This window comes from Oncorhynchus masou, chromosome 13 (assembly GCF_036934945.1).
Source record: "Oncorhynchus masou masou isolate Uvic2021 chromosome 13, UVic_Omas_1.1, whole genome shotgun sequence".
NCBI classification, from domain to species: Eukaryota; Metazoa; Chordata; class Actinopteri; order Salmoniformes; family Salmonidae; genus Oncorhynchus; species Oncorhynchus masou.
In genome coordinates this window covers 66,123,404-66,132,369 of record NC_088224.1, presented here as the reverse complement: position 1 = coordinate 66,132,369, position 8,966 = coordinate 66,123,404, and positions in this window count along the sequence as shown.

The window sequence follows — 8,966 nt, the reverse complement described above, 5'->3', positions numbered from 1 at the left end:
CTCTCTCTCTCATCTCTCTCTCTCTCTCCTAGCCTCACTCTCTCTCCTTCCCTCTCTCTCTCTCCCTCTCTCTCTCAGCTGCCTTATTATTCAAACCAGGCTGAGGTGAATGATAAATAGACAGAGGGATAAGTTACAGATGAATAAAATCTTAGGTTACAGTGGGAGGTCTCAGCCAACCTCTTAACGCAGTCAAATAGCCGCAGGGGACTCCTCCTGACAGAAACAGGGATTTCTGAAGAAGTGGAATGTGGGAAAGAAGTCCTAAAGGGCACTTGTTGAAATGACACCAAACTCCACTTGGTAAAAAGAAAAAACCTGTAGCACTGAGGTTACCTTGTTTGCTGTTGTTTTACTAGAATGGTTTATTTTCGGGAAATGGAAGGGGGGGGGGATTCTAGTCTTGAATCATTCTCCGCTGGTTGCCACCTTAGCACATGCTCCAAACATCAAAACAAACTGATCATGCAAATCTGTGAAACGATTCATGCCGCAAACATGTGTAACACAATTTGCCCTTTTACCTATGTGTAACTGCTATGTTATTTTTTTTAAATAAATGTTACCCCCTTTTCTCCCCAATTTCGTGGTATCCAATTTTTAGTAATTACTATCTTGTCTCATCGCTACAACTCCCGTACAAGCTCGGGAGAGACGAAGGTCGAAAGCCATGTGTCCTCCGAAACACAACCCAACCAAGCCGCACTGCTTCTTAACACAGCGCACCTCCAACCCGGAAGCCAGCCACACCAATGTGTCAGAGGAAACACCGTGCACCTGGCTACCTTTGTTGGCGCACTGCGCCCGGGCCTGCGACAGGAGTCGCTGGTGTGCGATGAGAAAACGATAAACCCTCCCTAACCCGGACGACGCTAGGGCAATTGTGCGTCGCCCCACGGATCTCCCGGTCGCGGCCGGCTGCGACAGAGCCTGGGCGCAAACCCAGAGTCTCTGGTGGCACAGCTAGTGCTGCGATGCAGTGCCCTACACCACTGCGCCACCCGGGAGGGCCGCAACTGCTATGTTAGTACATGGTAATAGAGTGTAGTGGGTGCTAGGAAGTAACAGACATTTCTGTGAAGTGAATTATACACTGTGCCTTGTATCAGCCAACTAAGGTAGATTAGATTCCACTTGTGTTACATACAGTATGTTACATATCTACAGTATCTACAGTATGTTACATATCTACAATGTATTACATATCTACAGTATGTTACATATCTACAGTATCTACAGTATGTTATATATCTACAATGTATTACATATCTACAGTATGTTACATAGCTACAATGTATTACATATCTACAGTATGTTACATATCTACAATGTATTACATATCTACAGTATATTACATATCTACAATGTATTACATATCTACAGTATGTTACATATCTACAGTATGCTACATATCTACATTATGCTACATATCTACAGTATGTTACATATCTACAGTATGCTACATATCTAGTGTGCTACATATCTACAGTATGTTACATATCTACAGTATGCTACATATCTACAGTATGCTACATATCTACAGTGTGCTACATATCTACAGTATGTTACATATCTACAGTATGCTACATATCTACAGTGTGCTATATACTGTAGGTATAGGGGCTACTTCACGTAAAGTGTTGCCAGTTTGTTAACTCTGAAATGATGTGTGTCATTACTACAGCACAATACACTAAAGTTTAATCCCACACTTTGTTTTTCTCCAGGTAGTGTCGGTGCCAATGATTCAATAAAGCTATATCAACAAACACCACTTGAACATCAGAAGAGAAAGGAAACCATAAGATGGCTATCCCCACTGGAGATAAATGACAACAGACGGACTTACTGTGACCTAAACCTCTTGTTGTGTAGCTTGCCTGCTGCCTCTAATTGGGCCATGTCATCAGAATGACTCATACTGCATCTGGAACTTTTATATGTAATCAGTTCAGCAAATCAGAACACATATACATATGAATGAGAACCTTCAATCAATCACCGATTCTGTTACTGTGAGTTTTTATTGTGGTTATTTGGCTCAGGTGCTGACATGGGTGCTCCCTGTACACACCTGCTTACTGCTTACCTGATAACACCTGACAACAGCAGCCCTGGAAATAACAGAGAGCTGCCAATCAGAGCTCTGCTTTTACTAGACTGGTAACCTAGGTAAGAAATCCTAGGTGAAGTTGCCACACACAGCCAGGTCAGGCCAGACAGGGTAACTTGACTACAGTACAGGCAATCCTGATGCCAGTGACCTGGCAGAGAGCTAGATGCTAAAGTTGTGTAAACTGCCAATACTGAATTATTTTAACAAAGTGATGTTTATAACACATGTAAAACAAGGTTTCTTATAGAACAAGACTGTGGGTAGTGTATGTGGTAATATACAGTGCCTTGCGAAAGTATTCGGCCCCCTTGAACTTTGCGACCTTTTGCCACATTTCAGGCTTCAAACATAAAGATATAAAACTGTATTTTTTTGTGAAGAATCAACAACAAGTGGGACACAATCATGAAGTGGAACGACATTAATTGGATATTTCAAACTTTTTTAACAAATCAAAAACGTGCAAAATTATTCAGCCCCCTTAAGTTAATACTTTGTAGCGCCACCTTTTGCTGCGATTACAGCTGTAAGTCGCTTGGGGTATGTCTCTATCAGTTTTGCACATCGAGAGACTGACATTTTTTCCCATTCCTCCTTGCAAAACAGCTCGAGCTCAGTGAGGTTGGATGGAGAGCATTTGTGAACAGCAGTTTTCAGTTCTTTCCACAGATTCTCGATTGGATTCAGGTCTGGACTTTGACTTGGCCATTCTAACACCTGGATATGTTTATTTTTTAACCATTCCATTGTAGATTTTGCTTTATGTTTTGGATCATTGTCTTGTTGGAAGACAAATCTCCGTCCCAGTCTCAGGTCTTTTGCAGACTCCATCAGGTTTTCTTCCAGAATGGTCCTGTATTTGGCTCCATCCATCTTCCCATCAATTTTAACCATCTTCCCTGTCCCTGCTGAAGAAAAGCAGGCCCAAACCATGATGCTGCCACCACCATGTTTGACAGTGGGGATGGTGTGTTCAAGGTGATGAGCTGTGTTGCTTTTACGCCAAACATAACGTGTTGCATTGTTGCCAAAAAGTTCAATATTGGTTTCATCTGACCAGAGCACCTTCTTCCACATGTTTGGTGTGTCTCCCAGGTGGCTTGTGGCAAACTTTAAATGACACTTTTTATGGATATCTTTAAGAAATGGCTTTCTTCTTGCCACTCTTCCATAAAGGCCAGATTTGTGCAATATACGACTGATTGTTGTCCTATGGACAGAGTCTCCCACCTCAGCTGTAGATCTCTGCAGTTCATCCAGAGTGATCATGGGCCTCTTGGCTGCATCTCTGATCAGTCTTCTCCTTGTATGAGCTGAAGGTTTAGAGGGACGGCCATGTCTTGGTAGATTTGCAGTGGTCTGATACTCCTTCCATTTCAATATTATCGCTTGCACAGTGCTCCTTGGGATGTTTAAAGCTTGGGAAATCTTTTTGTATCCAAATCCGGCTTTAAACTTCTTCACAACAGTATCTCGGACCTGCCTGGTGTGTTCCTTGTTCTTCATGATGCTCTCTGCGCTTTTAACAGACCTCTGAGACTATCACAGTGCAGGTGCATTTATACGGAGACTTGATTACACACAGGTGGATTGTATTTATCATCATTAGTCATTTAGGTCAACAATGGATCATTCAGAGATCCTCACTGAACTTCTGGAGAGAGTTTGCTGCACTGAAAGTAAAGGGGCTGAATAATTTTGCACGCCCAATTTTTCAGTTTTTGATTTGTTAAAAAAGTTTGAAATATCCAATAAATGTCGTTCCACTTCAAGATTGTGTCCCACTTGTTGTTGATTCTTCACAAAAAAATACAGTTTTATATCTTTATGTTTGAAGCCTGAAATGTGGCAAAAGGTCGCAAAGTTCAAGGGGGGCGAATACTTTCACAAGGCACTGTATGTGGGTAGCTTGATGATGTTTGACACCAATGTGAGAGGCAGGTGAGAGACGTAACATGTTGATGACCTGGTTTACTCAGAAAGAGAGGAATATTGTGTCCTTAAATATCAAGATTTATGAGTTCATGTTTTAAAACTCTAAAAAGAACACACCCAACCCCCAGGGAACATAAATAGATTTATAACTTAGTGATTCCACTCTTGGCTCATGGTAAAGGTATATAAAATAGATATTTATTTACTCTCCCAGTGATTCAGTGGGAACATCCCAAATGGCACCCTATGCACTTTTGACCTGCGCCTTGTCAAAACTAGTGTACAATGGAGGAAACGGGGTGCCATTTGGGACACATCCTATATGCTATTAAACAGCAGCTGTCTACCCAGCAGACATATTAGAACAATATTATGCAGGCCTCTTATTTTAGCTCTCTTTGAAAATAAAAATGGGCATAAAAACCACAGTGAGAATATAACATGTACCTTATCTTTAACAGAGTGCAGTAGCCTATAGAAAATGTGTGAATAACCTACAGTGTATTCGGAAATATATTCAGACCCCTTGACCTTTTCCACATTTTGTTACATTACAACCTTATTCTAAAATTGATTCAATTGCTTTTTTCCCTCATTGAGCTACACACAATATCCCATAATGACAAAGTAAAAACAGTTTTTTTGAAATATCACATTTACCTAAGTATTCAGACCCTTTACTCAGTACTTTGTTGAAACACCTTTGGCAGCGATTACAGCCTTGAGTCTTCTTGGGTATGACGCTACAAGCTTGGCACACCTGCATTTGGGGAGTTTCTCCCATTCTTCTCTGCAGATCCTCTCAAGTTCTGTAAGGTTGGATGGGGAACGTTGCTGCACAGCTATTGTCAGGTCTCTCCAGAAATGTTAGATTGCGTTCATGTCCGGGCTCTGGCTGGGCCACTCAAGGACATTCAGAGACTTGTTCCTGAAGCCACTCCTGTGTTGTCTTGGCTGTTTGCGTAGGGTCGTGTGCGTAGCGACTCCTGTGGCGGGCCGGGTGCAAGCACGCTGATACGGTCGCCAGGTGTACAGTGTTTTCTCTGTCACATTGGTGCGGCTGGCTTCCGGGTTAAGTGGGCATTGTGTCAAGAAGCGGCTTGGTTTGGTTGTGTTTCAGAGGACACATGGCTCTCAACCTTTGCCTCTCCCGAGTTGAAGCGATGAGACAAGACTGTAACTATCAATTGGATACCACGAAATGGGGGGGAACAGGTGTAAAAATATATATATATATATAATAATGGTTTAGAAGGCGATGATGACTCACCCGTTATGGAAACTGTGGTAGTAAGTCGTCCGTCACTCTCCTCAATTCTCTTCAAGACAGAGTTGCTGGAAGTAACCACCCGACAATGCATGGAACCACCATACTACCCAACTATGCATGGTACCACCCAAATATGCATGGTACCACCCAAATATGCATGGTACCACCCAACTATGCATGGTACCACCCAACTATGCATGGTACCACCCAACTATGCATGGTACCACCCAACTATGCATGGTACCACCCAACTATGCATGGTACCACCCTACTACCTGACTATGCATGGTACCACCATACCACCCAACTATGCATGGTACCACCCTACTACCTGACTATGCATGGTACCACCCAACTACCCAACTACCCAACTATGCATGGAACCACCATACTACCCAACTATGTATGGAACCAGCCTACTACCCAACTATGAATGGAACCACCCCTACCACCCAACTATGCATTGAACCACCCAACCACCTGACTATGCATGGAACCACCCTACTACCTGACTATGCATGGAACCATCCTACTATCCATCTATGCATGGTAACATCCTACCACCTGACTATGCATGGAACCACCCTACCACCTGACTATGCATGGAACCACCCTACTACCCAACTATGCATGGAACCACCCTACCACTTGACTATGCATGGAACCACCCTACTACCCATCGATGCATGGAACCACCTTACTACCCATCTATGCATGGAACCACCCTACTACCCAACTATGCATGGTACCACCCTACTACCCAACTATGCATGGTACCACCCTACTACCCATCTATGCATGGAACCACCCTACCACCTGACTATACATGGAACCACCCTACTACACAACTATGCATGGAACCACCCTACTACCCATCTATGCATGGAACCACCCTACTACCCATCTATGCATGGAACCACTCTACCACCTGACTATGCATGGAACCAATCTACTACCCAACTATGCAGGGAACCACCCTACCACCCATCTATGCATGGAACCACCCTACTACCCATCTATGCATGGAACCACCCTACTACCCAACTATGCATGGAACCACCCCTACCACCCAACTATGCATTGAACCACCCTACCACCTGACTATGCATGGAACCACCCTACCACCTGACTATGCATGGAACCACCCTACTACCCATCTATGCATGGTATCACCCTACTACCTGACTATGCATGGAACCACCCTACTACCCAACTTTTCATGGAACCACCCTACCACTTGACTATGCATGGAACCACCCTACCACCTGACTATGCATGGAACCACCCTACTACCCATCTATGCATGGTATCACCCTACTACCTGACTATGCATGGAACCACCCTACTACCCAACTTTTCATGGAACCACCCTACCACTTGACTATGCATGGAACCACCCTACCACCTGACTATGCATGGAACCACCCTACTACCCATCTATGCATGGAACCACCCTACTACCCATCTATGCATGGAACCACCCTACTACCCACCTTTGCATGGAACCACCTTACTACCCAACTATGCATGGAACCACCCTACCACCTGACAATACATGGAACCACCCTACTACCCATCTATACATGGTATCACCCTACTACCTGACTATGCATGGTACCACCCTACTACCCATCTATGCATGGAACCACCCTACCACCTGACAATACATGGAACCAGCCTACTACCCAACTATGCATGGAACCACCCTACTACCCATCCATGCATGGAACCACCCTACCACCTGACTGTGCATGGAATCACCCTACTACCCATCTATGCATGGAACCACCCTACTACCCATCTATGCATGGTACCACCCTACTACCCAACTATGCATGGTACCACCCTACTTCCCAACTATGCATGGTACCACCCTACTACCCAACTATAAATGGTACCACCCTACTACCCATCTATGCATGGAACCACCCAACTACCCATCTATGCATGGAACCACCTTACTACCCAACTATGCATGGTACCACCCTACTACCCATCTATGCATGGAACCACCCTACCACCTGACTATACATGGAACCACCCTACTACCCAACTATGCATGGAACCACCCTACTACCCATCCATGCATGGAACCACCCTACCACCTGACTGTGCATGGAATCACCCTACTACCCATCTATGCATGGAACCACCCTACTACCCATCTATGCATGGTACCACCCTACTACCCAACTATGCATGGTACCACCCTACTTCCCAACTATGCATGGTACCACCCTACTACCCAACTATAAATGTTACCACCCTACTACCCATCTATGCATGGAACCACCCTACTACCCATCTATGCATTGTACCACCCTACAACCCATCTATGCATAGAACCACCCTACTACCCATCTATGCATGGAACCACCCTACTACCCATCTATGCATGGAACCACCTTACTACCCATCTATGCATGGAACCACCCTACCACCTGACCATGGAACCACCTTACTACCCATCTATGCATGGAACCACCCTACCACCTGACTATGCATGGAACCACCCTACTACCCAACTATGCATGGAACCACCCTACTACCCATCTATGCATGGAACCACCCTACCACCTGACTATGCATGGAACCACCCTACTACCCATCTATGCATGGTACCACCCTATTACCCATCTATGCATGGAACCACCCAACTACCCATCTATGCATGGAACCACCCTACTACCCATCTATGCATGGAACCACCCTACCACCTGACCATGGAACCACCTTACTACCCAACTATGCATGGTACCACCCTACTACCTGACTATAAATGGAACTGCCCTACTACCCATCTATGCATGGTACCACCCTACTACCCATCTATGCATGGAACCACCCTACTACCCACCTATACATGGAACTACCCTACTACCCATCTATGCATGGAACCTCCCAACTACCCATGTATGCATGGAACCACCCTACTACCCATCTATGCATGGAACCACCCTACTATCCATCTATGCATGGTACCACCCTATTACCCATCTATGCATGGAACCACCCAACTACCCATCTATGCATGGAACCACCCTACTACCCATCGATGCATGGAACCACACTACTACCCATCTATGCATGGAACCACTCTACTACCCAACTATGCATGGTACTACCCTACTACCCAACTATGCATGGTACCACCCTACTACCCATCTATGCATGGAACCACCCTACCACCTGACTATGCATGGAACCACCCTACTACCCATCTATGCATGGAACCACCATACTACCCATCTATGCATGGTACCACCCTACTACCCAACTATGCATGGAACCACCTTACTTCCCAACTATGCATGGTACCCCCCTACTAACTAACTATGCATGGTACCACCCTACCACCCATCTATGCATGGAATCACCCTACTACCCATCTATGTATGGTACCTCCCTACTACCCATCTATGCATGGAACCACCCTACTACCCGTCGATGCATGGAACCACCCTACTACCCATCTATGCATGGAACCACCCTACTACCCATCTATGCATGGAACCACCCTACTACCCAACTATGCATGGAACCACCCGACTACCCATCTATGCATGGAACCACCCTACTACCCATCGATGCATGGAACCACCCTACTACCCATCTATGCATGGAACCACCCTACTACCCATCTTT